Below are 16848 nucleotides of genomic sequence, written 5' to 3' on the forward strand. Positions count from 1 at the left end.
ACAAAACACTATTCATATTTTTCTTAACACAAAACAACCACAGTTAACAAGAATCAAGGCTCAAAAATAACATTTGTAGCAATTTTGAATCTTACATGCAAATCGCATACACATACTGTTTTGTCACCATGAATTGAATCGGCGCGTGATCGTTACCGCTCTGATACCATGTTGAGATGTAGAGAGAAAGAGAGAGAGAGACGAGAAAAGATACACACCATATACGCTCCCAAAGGCTGATTCATATTGAGGACAAAATACAAATATATAGGTGAGATGCAGTTGAGTAGAGTGAGCCATATATAGCTCCAACAATCAATCGTATGTTCGATGAGACGACCAATCCAGACAGGTGGTGGCAGCAAAGTGACGCAGCAAGAGTTTGCATCAAGACGGGATTATCCCATCACCTGGGGAGTGGCGGTGGGCCAGCTTCGAGGAGGATTTTGTCCCATCACCTGGGTCATGGATCGACAGGGTGGAGAGGTGAGAGTATTAAACTCTTGCATTGAAGTATTTGTATATGTGAGGCCCATTCATATCTACATAGCTAGTAGCCCCATTGGTATGTCTTTTATCCTTCAATGGAGCGAATCACCACATGTTCAATGAGGTTAGATTTAAGATAAGATTTTGGATTGAGTTTTTATATTAGAGTCTACCTTCGAGATTACGGTAAAAAAATTAGAGTTAGACGAACGGTGAAAAGATCTACTGTGAAAAGATGTTAAGATGTTGTGAAATGCTACTGCTAGAGAAGAGGCAAAGGGGTTTTGTCCACTACATGTACTATCATGTAGACGTGGGTGTGTAGATTTCTTGTACCCACAAATATAGGCATTGCCTAATAAAGACAAGATTGGCGCCCTCATTGAAGAAGCAAATCTACGAAGGTCATCAAGCGTATCTTCCAGAGAATCATGTTTTACGCGACGGCTTTTTGGAAAGAGAGCCACCGAGGATGTCTGCAGAAGCATGGTTAGAGCAGAAGGAGATGTGTGATGATGGATTGACCCCAGGGATGAAGAGACTATCTCTATGGTACGAGTTACCATACTGGCCCCGACTCATGATCAATCACTTGCTCGATCCAATGCACATATTCAAGAATGTGGGTAATGTACTATGGGACCATCTGACCGACAAGAAAGATAATTTGGGAGCCAGGGTTGACCTTAGAAATGTGGATCGTATGGAGCAATATTGGCCACAAACAGCGTCCGATGGATCGATAAAACTCCCTAAAGAACCATGGATTTTCAAAGGAGCCCAAGAACGCAAAGTAAAAGAGACCATTCGATCTTTGCGGACCCCCATTGGCGTAATGCACTCGCTCCGAACGTGTTTTACTAAAAAAGGAAAGCTTACCGGTTTGAAGTCACACAATTGGCATAAAATGTGTCAGGTATGTTCATAGTGGGAATTGTGTAACAAATTCGTGTGTGGACTTTAATATCATTGTTGCACGTGTTTTGCAGTTTATTTTACTGGTTTCCATTGAGAGATGTTTGTCTCTTGACGTCCGTAACACAATCTACAAACTTGCGAAGTTGGTGCAATGGATCTCCTCCTCTCTCTCTCTCTCTCTCTCTCTCTCTCTCTCTCTCTCTATCTATCTATCTACTTGTCCATGTTTTCTACTCCATTCATTCAATATTAAGTTTAAATGTTTGTGTGTTTAATGCAGGTATGGATGATGAGGAGTTTCTTTCTTCTTTGTCACCCCAGCAGAGACAGTGGTACGTGGAGCGTCATCGCTCTGGCGCACCATCGCGCGTTCCTAATCCATCCGCATCTCCCTTTGTTTCGGAGCATTCAGTGCGCTCCGAAGCTTCGGTGTCGACGAGACGATCTTCCACACTCGTCTAGGCACCGGTGCTCTAGTGGTGACGGTGGCGGTTGTTGTGGGGATGTTGCTGTCGATGCTTCGACATCGCCTCGTGTTCAATGAGTCTCTTTACCGTCCCCTTCTTTGCCCGCCCCGACACCAGCCACGGCATCGCCATCGACACCAGGTTTTGCACGGCTGGCTGTCGTTCCTAGCGGCTACACACCACTAGCTACTCCTCCAGGAGTCACTCCAGTGGACACTCCTCGCTTCGGGGCTCAGACTCTAGTGGAGACACCTAACGTCCGTACCCCCATCGACACGCCGCTAGAGACCTCTGTCGGGATACCCAGGTTCACGCGTCAGTGGCGAGAGGGCTTGCCTTACTCCGTCGACTTCAGCGGCGGCATCATCTTGGATGATGAAGGCAAGAAGGTGATTTCGCACATGCGTGGTCTTTGCTCTCAAGTGTTTAGACACTGCATACTAAACACCTGGAGTGAAATACCAAATGATTTAAAAGACAGAGTCATCAGCATGCTTCATGACGAGTTTCTCGTTCCAACACGGGATCAGTGCTTCAATGAAGACGTGATGAAGATTTGAATGCGCGAATATTGCAAGCACAAGCGTTCCGAAGTGCAAAAAGCAATCAAGCATGGGTGGAACAGACCAGATTGGCTGGCCAAAGAAGATTGGAAGAATGCGAAGAAAGCAACGCGCGAGAATCCTCACAAGTGGAAGCACCAAAAGGAGGCAACGAGAGCGCGAGTAGAGGCAGGGAGCTCGCACCACTTGGGGAGCGACGGGTGGGCATCATTTGAGGCGGTTTTTTAAGTGTTTTCGCATTGCTCTTTATGTTTGATAGTTTAGGGTTTATGGGTTTTTAAATTCTAACATAATGGATTCTTTGTATATTTTGACAATGGTCGATGACATGACGTGATCCCACAGGTGCGAGTACGCACGTAGGAAGGGCTTAAATGCCCTGATGGACATTCTCAGTTCTCACGGCGGCATGGTTAGTATTAGGGTTTACTCTTTTCTATTTGTTGTATTGTTTTATAAACGTCGCTATATGTTTATACTTACAAAAAGCTGTCTTATTGTTTTTTTTTGCAGAATCCGACAGATACGCCACTTGGACACGATGAGACGTCTGATTAGACAACATCAGTCTAGCCGTAGCTAGATAGCATTAGTTTCTTTTTGTCATAGCTTATGTATCATGAGACGACTTTTATACGTCTTTTTGAGAATCATGTATATTTATTCAATAATGACAATGGTGTTGTAACTATTACATTTGCAAAGTTTAACAATCAAGTGATTTTGCCTATGATGTATACAATTGTCATTGATTTACTTTCATCAATTCATGCTTGTCAGTTTTGTATCTTTATTTTGCAAACAATACGTACTATGGATGATGGAGTTAATGGTTATATTGTCTTGTGGGTGACTATTTTGGGTCTATATCTACCTTTGCACTTTTTTTCAAAGGTGAATCAATTAATGAAACATTCAATATGGTTGATACCAAAAGAATTTCCTCTCGGGCGTCGGTATGAACATCGCTATATAAGGCTCTGCAACGTCGCTATAGATGGCCTGCAAACATCGCTATAATCGTTGTTATAGCCGTCGCTATTTAGTGACGTTTATAGCGACGCATATAGCGACTGTTACAGCGACGCTTATAGCGATGTTCCCGTATCGACGCTGTTAGCAACGCTCTTAGCGACGCTGGGGGTTATAAAAACCCTCGGGGGATTCACGATGGAAAACTTACCGCACCACGTAAGTGCAGGGGAGGGGTTTTTTTTTACAAGTCACATAAGCTTATAAGTTAGGGGTAGGCCCGTAATAATTTATCTCCCAAGCTTAAAAATAAGGGAGGGGGGTATCATAATTATGGAGGGGAAAGGGGGGGGGGGGGGGGAAACGAAAAAATGAGAAGAAGTTTTTGTGTTTCAAAATCATGGCTTCCCAAAAGAGTATGCCCTTGAACTTGTGAGTCAATAGCTACAAAGATACATGCAAGAACTAACACTACTGTCAGATGCAAATTTACAAGAAGAACATAACATAACTTTATAACCATGTTTTTTGAGTAATTTAAATGGTTCAGAATTGGACGAGTAACCACAATGCAGGCTGATCGGGCCCCGGGGGATTCACTATGTGGCTCCATATGGTATCACGTGAGTGTAAGGAAGAGGGGTTTTCAATAGGGGTACCATAAACATATACAATAGGGGTAAGTCCCACTTATTTTTTATATCTTCCGTAGGGGGGGGGGGCGGGGCTACTTCTTAACCTGCCTTGTGCTGGGTATATAACCATGAAGTAGTAAACTTAAAACATAGATTGCTTAGAAAGTGGTATGTTTAAAGGGAGCTGATTTTGGTCTTCACAGGTTATGATATCGAAGAAATTTGATATGCTATAGTTTTTGAGTAGCTGGGATTATGACTTCGAGTTGGGACTTGTGGGACTTGTGTTTATAATAATCCTCTGAATATTAGTGGTCTCCCTTAAGAGATTCCACTATGAAGCATGTATATGGGTTTCAAGTAGCCTTGCCTCCAAGGATTTATTATATGCTCAATTCCCGCCCTTTCCCCTCCCTCAGAAAAAAACACATACAGACAGTGTCGAGGGGGAGAGGAAGAAAGGCGACTCTTTACGTGCACCACCCCTCATCTCTTTGCCTCTCCTCCTCTGTCGTTTGGTTTCCCTGTGCCTATCCAAAGAGGCTAGGTGCGTAGAGTTCACCAGAGTTGTTTTCTTTCTTTCTTCAAAGAGCAAACACAGAGAAACGCAGAGTTTCCAAGCGCGAGCAAGGTCTACATCTTTCCTTCATTTGACTGTGGTTGAAGCGTACGATTCAGTCAAGCTCGATCGTGTAAGCTGGCATCATCGACTTTTTCAAAGATTTGAAGTGCGACAGTTTATAGACAATTTCGTGCATTTGTCTGGTTCGAGTTTAAATGCATTTCTCTGGTTTGACTTAAGATGTTCCATTTCTTGTTCAAAGTAATCGTATAATGCTAATTATGGATACAACTTTCAACGACTCTGACTGATTGAATTTGTTTGTCTCTCTTGCACTATTGCAAAATCCTTCTTCATCTCTGAGTTTATAAAGTTCGTTCAAAGGCTTCTTTTTGGAAAAATGTTTCCTGCATTGTTTGCAATCAGATTCTAACTCCAGTGTCATTACTTTTCTAGATTGCTAATTGGTATCATTGGCTTTTTTTTAGTAGTGTTCAAGTCTAACAAATCTGGGCAATACCGGTTTCATGAATTATGTTCTTCAATGTTTAACTTATACGGTTCCATTTGCCAAGAGAATTTTAGATTCTCAACAGAGACTTTCATGTGAGTCTCTCTTCATTCGAATCATATTGCGTGCTTTTACTACCCGAGTTGTCTTCGGTTATGCATCATATTCACTGGCTGGACTGCAAAAATTACTGATGTTTTTGAACCAATAATGATATATTAAATCTCTACAATTTTGAAATGAAAAGGATGGAAGGCTCTTGCATGTGAGAGCTGTAATTACTGTTTCTAAACCAGCAAACAATGGGAGAAAACTTGTGCTCCTCAGCTTGTCATATATGAGCTATTGTAGCTTTTGTAGGAAAGGCATGTGCAATTAAGATTGAATTTAATGTATTGATGTGCTGGAAGGGACATAAGACATGCTTTTGTCAAATAAAGACTTTGGTGATGGGGTGCACACATCAACTTATGAGCAGCAAACAGCGAATGATAGTGCATTAGGAAAGTGTGTCTAAAAGCTGGTCTAGGATTTTCGCTAATTCACGCATGGGCTGATTTTGGAAGGCTGTATTGGCGTCTTCTGGGAGAACGGTGTCTCTTGCCTCTTTGGCATGGAATCTTGACCGTATCCTTTGTATTATTCTCGATGTGTGTCAGTCATTTCTGTGATAACAAATAGCGTGTAAGCATTCTAATCTTGCTCAAAGCCTGAACCATCTCCTAGAGATATCGAGGTCATTTGTTCTAGTGCAGCAACAGGATGCCCACGAGTTTCTGTTTTTACTTGGTAAGCCTAACATGCTTTTGCCGATTCTTGAGCCGAGAAGTGGCCGCTTGGCATGATCTAAGCCATTGGCTTTGACCCGAATTGCACGGCATGGCCCTGCTTTTTTTTTATCACGCACATGAGCAACAACAGATCCCCTGCGGCTTGCCTTGATTTGTTTGGCTTTTCTTGATTGTGCACAGCAATGTTGCTTTTTTCCCCCCCGACTCATTGCACGGAATCACGGACAACAGCTCCGAAATAAACTCAATAGCCCCTCCGCAGCTCTTGAACTCTCCAAGACCACCAACCCTGCACCATGCCTTGATCAACATACGTCCATCTTGCAGGTCCCATGCTCCATAGCACCCAATGCCAATTTGCAGGAGGTGAGGAAGGGCTATAGCCTGTTGATGGCAGGTCGGGGCTCAATGAATGCATGCCTGTACAACAAGTGTGGGGCATCGGAGTATAGTGAATTGAGTCTCTAGGCTAGAAGGCAAGTATTGACGTAGGCTTGCACAAGGCAAACACACGTGGATTGCAGGGAAGATGAAGGTTTCTTGCTCAGGAACACGAGTCAAGAAAGGTTGAGCAACGGCAACAGGTGGCTTTGAAGCATGACAATCTCTTCCTCTGATCTAAGCGTCGCGTCAGCTCCTAAGTTGCCGTCCCCCCACTCTCTTGCAATATGGCCCTCAAGCCTCTCGAACCTGCATACTTCAGCTCCCTGTAGCACCTCCATCTGGCATGTCTGTGCTTGTTCATGTTTTGCTTGTTCATACCGCCCTTGATCACTTCAATGTCGCATCTGGTCTTGATTAGAAGCGTGTTCAGCTTGAGGTTGCGGGCACTCTTTGCCAGACGGCTGCAGCTTGCCACAGATCCAAGGACAGTTCAGTTAAACTTAATATTAAATCATATGCAATCACAAGGAACTTTTAAAAGCTCCTTACATAGGAAAAAAAAAATTTCTCCATACATTTTCACTAGTTTGGATACCCATAAATAGTGAAAGTCCAAACTAGAGAAAGTGAAGCAATTCCTATCTACAAAACCAAGCTAATTCCCATTTTCTCCATATACTAGTTTTTCTATTTAGTAAAATTTTTCTATATAGTAAACTGTACAGATTTGCGACAGCTATACCTCTTCAGCAAATGCAATGGCTTGTCTGGTGCCATTCCAGCCGACATGGTGGTATGCACGCATTTGCAAGAGATTGGGTTGGGGCACAATGAGTTGAGCTCATCCATTCTGGCTACAATTTTGCTGAGAATTCCTTAGCCTTCTTCAGCCCTAGACACTTGCAGAAGAACACCATTTTCAGCCTCTTAAAAACGCAGTCAAACCAGCGTTTTCAGCAGCCCCGAATCAGCCCCAGATTTTCAGCAATAGCATTTTGTGGACAACAGTTAAAAGGTTGCAGATTTCAGCCCTTAGGTCGTCGTCGCCATCCCCGTCGTCGTCATCGACATAGTTCCAAGTTGCATCAGTTTCCATGCATCATCATTGTACCACTTTGTGCAATCAATAGTAGACCACTCTCGCCGACGAGAGTGGGGCCTTCGGAGGAGGGTTTTACAACGTCTCTGGTGTCGTATCTCTCTTCTCTCTCTATCTCTCAGTCTCATACACTTGCACGCACAGTGTCCATTCACTTTGTTTGTGATCATAGCATTCTCTCATTAAGAACGGAAGGCTCTAACCTTGAGCACAGGTCGGAGCACTCATCTTGAGCAAAGCGCAAACATTCATTCCGTTGCACCTTACATATTATACTAACTGTATAATCTTCTCCATCTCCCTTGTATTCGCCCACGCACATGCGACTTTACCGTCACTTCTTATACTCTCATTGCCGTCTTTCTGGCCCTCTTCGACCTCATGCTCTCAGATATCCGCTCCTCCTTGTCATAATCTTGCTTTGAAGTATTCAGTGAAGTTGGACTCTTGGACAGAGATGCCACAATGCCAGACTCTTTCCCATATCCTTCTTCCCCATTGCTATACATCCTCCACCATGAGGGTACACTTATGAGGCCCTGTAAGCTCTCATAATCATCATTGAGATTCGATTGCTTGCTCGCACTCTTTGAAATTGGCTGCACCCAGCTTTGACAAACAGATGTCTGAGAAGTGAGCGCGTTCGAACTCCTGGAAAACATCTGGACCGCATCACAATCTGTCCCATCTAGTTGATCTCTGAGCTTCCTGTGGCTCTTACCCACGGACTCCATATAGTGATCATTGTAGCTCCGTAGGCTCACATCACCATCATAATCATCATTGTCTGATCATATAGTGCTGACATCCTTGAAAACCTTTGACTTGTTTGATGTCTCAAGAGATGCTCCCCAAGTGTTAAAGGTTCTTGAACAACCTTTGCATTGAATATCGTAGGATGTGTCAATGACTGTCCTACCTGTGTCAGTTCTGGGAGACAAAGAACTCGTGTTTAGACCTGATTTGATTCTTTCATAAAGCAAAGACTTGGCGCGGTTGTGGTCGTCACATGGTTGTGCCCATCCATACCCACCTTTGCTTTTGAATGATGGAGAAAAGCAATGGTTGGCATGAAAACTCTCTGTTTGGGCTTTTCTTGCTACCATTACATATACTCGAATGCAAGCTCCTGTAAGTACCCTTATTCTTGGACAATGATGGATGCGGTAAATTTGCAGGATGCTGCCTTCAAGCAGGTAAAACAAATTCTGAATGTGCCTCATTATAGAATGGAGACAAATTTGTAATGTCTTTATGAAAGTAGAAAGCTTGCTTGGGAGCCTGTCTTCTATGCTCATCGATGGAGCCATATCTTTCCGGCAATGCCTTGCTTCAGTGGCTTCTGCAACTCTCCAATTCACCGTCACTAAATGCAAAATCACTCGGACAAAACTTGTCGAAACCTGCATTGGCATTATGTGCCCATGGACTTCTCTTGTTGAAACCTCCTCCAAGGGCCTCTCTCTCGACGACGAGAGAAGTCTATGCTATTGATTGCACAAATCTGATACAAGATGCGGATGCTAGTTCTTAATGCTACGATGCAATGCGGTTCTACATCGGAGACGACGAAGTTAACGACGGCTGGCTGAAAAACGCTGTTTTGTATGGCTGAAAATGCTACTGTCAGGCAGGGCTGGAAACACTGTTATCTCGGGCTGAAAAACGCTGGTTTAACCCTGCTGAAAATGCTGTTTTTAGATCTCTGAAAACGCTGGTACAACTGGCTAAAGACGTTGGTTTGTCCTATTGTAAAAACGCTGGTTTGACTTGCTCTTGTTTGCTGAAAAACTCTGACTTCAATGCTCAGGCAGACTGTCCAAAAACGCTGATGCAGGCTGTTGGAAACGTCAGGTTGTGGAGGTTCTTGCTTGAGAAGGGAGGTTGGAGAGCCTGCTGCAAGTGTTTGCCTGTGCTTTCCTTCCTTCTTTTGCTTCTACTAAGTGATTGGTGCTACTGACGCTGGGTACTACTAAGTATTGATGGGTATTGAGGTACAAAGAGGTTCTATGTCGACGACGACGACGGGTTATTGTTGGGTCTATGTCGATGACGAGGTACTAACGGGGTCTATGCCGACGAGATGATGTCGACAACGAGGTACTGATGGGTCTATGTGGATGACGAGGTACTGATGGGTCTATGTTGACAACAATGATGTCGACGAGGAGGTTCTTGATGCAATCAATTGTGGATTTATGTCAATGACGATGATGTAGATGACGATGACGCTATGGTTGAGTGCCGGAATCTTCTAGCACTGTCGATGGTAAGGGGTCTGCAACCACGACGAGGCTAGGCTGCGTGCGTGTTGGCGCTTCAAACTGAAAACGCTGACCGTCAAGGGCTAAAAACACTGATGGAAAGCTGAAGAAAACGATGGCTAATTTGGGCTGGAAACACTAGAGGGATAGACTGAAAACATTGGCTATCTTTTGCTGAAAACGTTGGCTATGTTTTCCTTCCCTTATGCTAATCCTAGCGCCCAATGGGCTGCCTATATAGATGTTGGAATTTGGGTCGAGCATTCATCAGAGAGACCCCACGACCAAGAATTAAATAGGCTGAAAATCACTTCAAATATCAAGTGCCAAGTTAAGAGGTGTTTTACCTGTAGCCCATCTCTCTCTCTCTCTCTCTCTCTCTCTCTCTCTCACACACACACACACACACACACACACACACAGGACGGCCCATCGAACTGCGCAAATCATGGACGATTTGGCATGCCTAGAGTTGCAGCAAAAGGCATGGATGCATGTAGATCAGCAAGGAAGCCCCACATACTCTCTCTCAGCTCTCCACGAATCCGTTAACGAGGAACCCTACACCTTTCATAGTCCCGACGATGCGTTGGATGCATTTGCCAATGAAATAGAGGAGGGTTTGCAGGGTATGGGCAACTCAAAAGAGGATGCCCTCATGTTGGACCTTCCCATTCTTGATTATATCAACAACATTGTCATGGATGAGGCTATGGACAACCGCATCTTGGTGCCACAAGATTGTGTCCCCTACCAATCCATCGTCGATAGCCTCTACAACATCAGTGGTAGGAGTTCCACCCCTGTTGTGTATTCATCTAGAGGCCAAAATGTCAATCAATGACATGGTAGTGGGGCTAACGAATGAAGACGCTGCTAGCTTAGATGCAGTCTCATTCATGTCAGGACGTATCCATCCCTCCCCAGGCAAGCCCTCCATACCCATGTTTTCTTCATCTAACACTGCTTTTCTTACTGATATGTTGCTTGTCCCCACAAACCCATTGTCCGATAGTGGGATCGTGAAAGGGCATGACTTCGTGCTGAACATTCTTGGTGGGAGTTTGTGACGAACAAGCCCCATCATTGTAGATCGGATCCCTCAACTCCAACCTCGCATACCCAAGTTGAACCTTCTGATAGGCATGTTTCCTTTGTGAAGAACTGGGATCTTGATCTGGAGGGAGACTATGAGAGGCTCTATCTAAACGAAACTCAAACACCAATTTGTGAAAAGTCTCACCAATGCCAAGTTGAAAGAGCTAGCAAGGAAGCAGATTAATGACCTTGCCGAGAACAAACCACACAACAATCACAATGGCAAGGCGCATACAAAAGGCAAGAAGGGGCATGTGAAGGCAGTGCCGACGAAAACGAACATGATGAGCAGAAACTTAGAAGTCGGTGTGGCTTTAGCTTTAAAGGATCTGCTAGTGAGTTGCACACAAGTTGTCACTATTGGAAATGCTATGAGGGCATTTGAGATGCTTCAACAATTAAGGATAAATTGGGGGTTTGCCAATGGGAGTGGGCTCCATCGTGTCATATATTATTTCTGTGAGGCTCTTGAGGCCCGCATACATGGGATAGAGAGCCGTGCTTACTCTGATGTGGCTTACAACAATCGCCCTTCAATAGCTGTGCTTCTCAAAGCGTTCAAAACGGCTTTTTGATTCATACCAATGTTTAAGTTCTCCCACTATTATGCTAATCAAAGCATTCTTAAGGCAGCAAAGGGCGCAACAAGCCTCTACATTATCGACCAAGACATCTTTTAAGGGCTCCAATGGCCATGCCTTATCAATGCTCTCGCAGACCACAAGGAGAGATCGCCCACGTTGGCATTTAATTTCCACAACCAGGCATAGTTGAAGCATTAGAGAAAGAGCTCCATACTTTTAACACTTAAAAACATCACAAGACAAAACTGCTTCAAGCATTGAACAAGAAATTTACAAGACCAATGACTCAACTTATGAAACAGTTCATCTTCAGGCTTGATGGAAATAAGCTTACCTCAGTAATCAATTAGACTATACACAATTTTTCTCAGCACGCCAATATCATCGGAATGATGAATAGCTAGCGGTAGCAAGGCAGACGCCTGCGTACTCGAGCTAGGTCTTCATATTGAGAGTAGATCAATGATGTCCGCATCAACTCTACAACTCGACAAGGTAGATGCAGTTGGCGAAGGGAAACGATTATAGACCTGGTGGGGGGCCGAGCTCGTCCACTGTATGCCCTTTGCACGCGCACGCGACGTTGGCCTTGAGCTCGAAGCTCATAGATGCTCTGTTTTCTTGCAGGAAAAAGGGGCGCCAATTTTTTTCGCCAAGATTCAAGGAGCCTAAACTCGAGCCCTTCTAAACGTTCATATTATTTGTCCGTCGTCCACCTTATCCAGAATTGGAGGCCCTTCTAATTTTTCTAGATAAACTTACCTTCACAACTTTCCTAGATAGTACATTGTCAATCACTATGCTACACACTCTTTGACTAATTTTACTTAGTTAGATCATGTGAGACCTAAATTTTATATGTAAGTTAGGGGTATAATAGTTTTCTTCATTTATTGTCATATAAGCGTAGCAAGGGGGGTCATATTCCCTAATATGAGTCGTATATAGGGGTTTTATTAAAGTTGTCCGCTCGCAGGTGGCATCCCCTTTTGTATATAGAGTGAATCCCCCGGGTAAAAACCCAATGTATTTCCGTCGCTATAAGCATCACAAGAGCACACAACCTCTTGTAGTGTTAATCATGAAAATTGATCAACACAGTATCAAGTATTTACTGTCTCAACCCTTAATAGATGATAGACACATTAAGTGGGATGCCTTAATTCAAAGTTTGCAACCCAACATTCAATACCAACCTGGTAAGGAGAATGTTTTAGCTGACGCTTTGAGTCAAAGATCCTCTCTAATTAATCTATCAACCATTACGGGTACTTCATTTGATTCAATGGATGACACTTATGCACAAGATGATGATTTCAAAACCACATGGTTGCATATGATTAACAACTCTGTGTACACAGTTTTGGAATACACTATTCAAGAAAACTTTCTTTATTTAAAACAAAAATTGTGTGTAACTAAACCTTTTTGTACATTGATCATTGAAGAGTTGCACAAACCACCCTATGCTAGACATAGAGGATTTGTTGCTACTTTTTAAAACTTATGTCGTGATTTCTATTGGCCTATGATGAAAATTGATGTTAAATAGTATGTTTCAACTTGTTGATTTTTCAAAAGTTCGAAGCAGCAACATGTAAGAAATTGAGACTTTTACACCCTCTCCCTATTCTTGAAAAACCTTGGGAACATATTTCAATGGATTCTGCCACAGGATTTTCACTCATTGTTCAAAAGCATGATAGGATTTGGATTGTCATTGACCGTTTTTTTAAACAAGCATACTTCATTCCTTGTAAGAAAACACTCAATAGCACATCAAGCTGTACTTCTATTTCTTAAAATTGTCTTTTCACATCATGGTATGCCCAAACTTATAATATCTGATCGAGATTCCAAATTTTGTAGTGCTTTTTGGACTACTGTTTTTGAAAATCTTGGAGCCACACTTGATTTTACTTTTCCATTTCATCTTGAGTCCAATGGTCAAACCAAAGTCACTCATTGCATTATCATTGACTTGTTAAAAGCTTATGTTTATTCTCAACCCAAGAAATAGGATGATTACCTGTATATTCTACAGTTTGCATATAGCAACATCACTCACACTGCCATAGGTAAATCTCCATTTGAAATTCTCTATGGTTAGAATTTATAGATGATATTCCATAAATATCAAACATCGTTTGTATATAAAGTCCATACATATCTTGTCTTAATTCCATGCATGTGAGCTTCCATTCATTCCTTGACGGCAAAAAGGGCTTGTGCTATGACTTATCCAACCAACATTAGATGAAGTACTTTATAGATTTTATGCTAGTCTTATGTCTTGCCTTCAAAATACATGTTATAATACATGCAGGAATTCTAAGAGGCATTCTACACTGGATTCTTCACTTTGAAATCCAGAGTATTTGGCCCCGTTGCACAAAACCTCTGTGCAAGGTTTGTGGCCTACTTAGCAGTTGAAGAAAAGAACAAAATAACCATGCACTTTATCACCACCTTAGAGAAAGAGCTTCACATAAAATACTGCAAAAAGCTTTGAAGGACCTTGACAAACATCATCTAATGTCACAACCAAAGCACTACCTAGCCACTGGCTAGCTGTGTTGTAGATGACCTAGAATCGAAGGGAAGGAAATGCTAGTAGGTGCATAGCTAACCTATGAGCCTCTGTATCAGCCACCATTGTAATTTTTCCTTTTTTAGAGGAATCTGGATGTTTATAGCTACACTCTTTTGTAATTTATTGATTCTCAAGCCAAGCATGTATGTGATTATGTCATTATGAGCCAAATTGAGCGGGAATGCCTTGAGATAGTATCAGTGAATCTCTAGGCTATAATAGAGTTAGCGGATCATTCATTTTTTACCTAAAACCTTATCGCTAAGATATGAAAGCCAATTTTTGTAAAAGATTTAAAATGTTTCTCTCGATAATGAACGTACAAAGAATTTACTGAGCACTATGTATTCTCCTCTTCTCAAGCTCCTAGCTCTCTCACAACTGGTATGTTTGGAGCGTCATCTGCTCCATTGCATTCACATGTGAAAAATAATCCTCTTTCTAATATGCTCAAAGCTCAAATTTTACATATCTAAATTGCATTTTATGCATAGGAGGGATATTAGTGTTGAGAAACAAGACGAGCACTAAAACATGAGAGGCACCAGTGTAGACAAGAGCAAATGAGAGATGAGAGACACCGATAGTGCAACCCCAAAAGTGTGCCAATTGATCACACGAGATGATTTTATATAGAGGGGACCATGGTCCTATATATAGAGATACGATACATAGCTCAACACCCCCACTCAAATAAAGGTCCCTACCTGTGGATGAAAAACCCCTTGGGGGCTCAAGGGAAAAACTCACAGTTCTATATACACCCATGGTTATATTAAAATATTTCAAATGTACATTTACAATGTTCATAGGAGCTACATCACGCATGTTTTACAATGTGCCCTTTCAAGGGTCTTGAACAACCCTATATATATACAATTGAGCTACTCTAAATGCTTAAGTAGAGTAGCTTTAGCACCGTTGATCCCTCATTACATATGCTACTTGATGTGATTTTAATCCTGTAAACAACATCAATTCAAGAAACGTATTGAGATATGAAGGTTAGAAATGACCACATCACATTGTCCTTAGAGACGATTTGCGCCGCCACTCTAAAGATGACAGAGAAACAAATAATGATGTCACAAGTATATATAATAAGAATACGAGATGGGTGCACCATAGCACCAATGACGTTATGCCAATAGCTTAAGCTATTTCCATCAAGACTCTATCAACATCATAAGAGTCCATATCATGATATGCCCTTTTTTAGATATTGTCTCAAACAATATTCATGAGTTCACATTTGTATTTTGTACAATTTACAAACTATTGATGGTGTACAAGAGAGTATTTCTTTCTAACTTCAACATAAGGATATAAAAATATACCTTATGGTGAGATTACCCATATCTAATAACCATGGACTTGAAAGAACCAACATGCAAGTTAAAGTAAGAAGGTTGATAGAGGTAAAGCAATGTATAAGCTCTATTATGTAAAAGAATAGAAGGTTAGACAAGCTCAAAGTCGAGAGAGAGAGAGAGAGAGAGAGAGAGAGAGAGAGAGAGGAGTTTCTGGAGGAAAATGGTTCAAAATTTGAACTCGATAGTTTAGAAGGGAGAAAGACAATAGAAAATGATTTGGACCGTGTAGATGTAGGAAACATTGCCTATATATTTCTTTTTTCATGTAAGACTTGGGGAGAAGTTTAAAGTTAAAAATATTTCCAATTCAGTTCTTTTAAAAATGTCATTTTGTGGCTCTTGGCTATGCACATTTTTTATGATATGGCATGGAAAACCAAAAGAAAGATATTGGCCATGGGAAATTTTCAGGCACTTTTTGGATGAGGATAAGGTCACTAATCCATGCTAAAAAGCTTGCCCACTAGCCTCGAGTACATAGGTGTACATAGTGCTTTGAGTTTCAAGAGTGCCCTCGTAAAAATTCATGTATAAAGGCTTGGTCCTGCTAAGTTATTTGCTAGAGTTTAGGGTAGGTTGAACTTTCAAAACATGGTTTTCAAGGAGCATTTTGAGTCGTTTTTGATAGCTTGTGGATCGGACTCATACATCATGAGTTACATGCACTCGAAGTGGGTGGTCCCTTACTTAGAAAGTGGTTGCGGATGCATATGAGGAAAGGAAAGTGGGCCATATAGATGGATTTAATTAGAAATGATGTCATCAAGACTTTTTGGATATGGCTGACGTAATGAGCTCTAAGCTATGCTTTACGGCATCGCATTTGGTGCTCGGAGTCATCCGCTATGCTTCCGCAAAGGTTGCTAGGTGTGGGGGGCAAAACAGGAAATTTGTATGCATGCGTGGGGAGTTGGGAGAATGGTGCCATGTGGCAATGGAAGAGTCCCACATGGGGTGGAGTGAGTGCAAAGTGGAGAGTATAAGGGGGGGAGTGGGTACCCCATAAGGTTGACTCAAAGGGAAAGTGGAGCTCTCACTCCTTGTCTATGGGGGCTTGTGGGTGTTTGGGGAGAGAGGGGGGGCCCGTTTTGGGTTCCCACTAGCTGGCCAAGTGCTTGGACACCTTTTTGGACCTTTGGACACTCCACCTTGCCCACTCCCCAAGTCAAAGTGACCGACATAGAGCCCCCCTTTTCCCCAAAATGGTCAAAATGAACCAATAAAAAGGGGAGATGAGAGAGAAATATGTCGGCTGAGATAGTGAAAAAAATTCTACCCCAATAAAGTGGAAAAATTCCCCCATTGTTATAGCTGCAATTCCCTACACACCCTCTTTTCTTACAGAGACTTGTTTTTTTGGATTTCTTTGAGAGACTCCCATCTTTGAAAGCTTATAACTCTCTCATCTGTTATCGGAATCAAGCATTCGCATACTCTACAGAGGTCTATACAACACAAGATTTGTCTTTATGTCTCGAGTTTCAGAAATTTTAATCATGGTTCGGGCTAGATTTGTTTCACACCCGACTTTACAGGTGTTTGGCA

Source organism: Adiantum capillus-veneris, chromosome 13, assembly GCF_014529385.1.
Source record: "Adiantum capillus-veneris isolate H3 chromosome 13, ASM1452938v2, whole genome shotgun sequence".
NCBI classification, from domain to species: Eukaryota; Viridiplantae; Streptophyta; class Polypodiopsida; order Polypodiales; family Pteridaceae; genus Adiantum; species Adiantum capillus-veneris.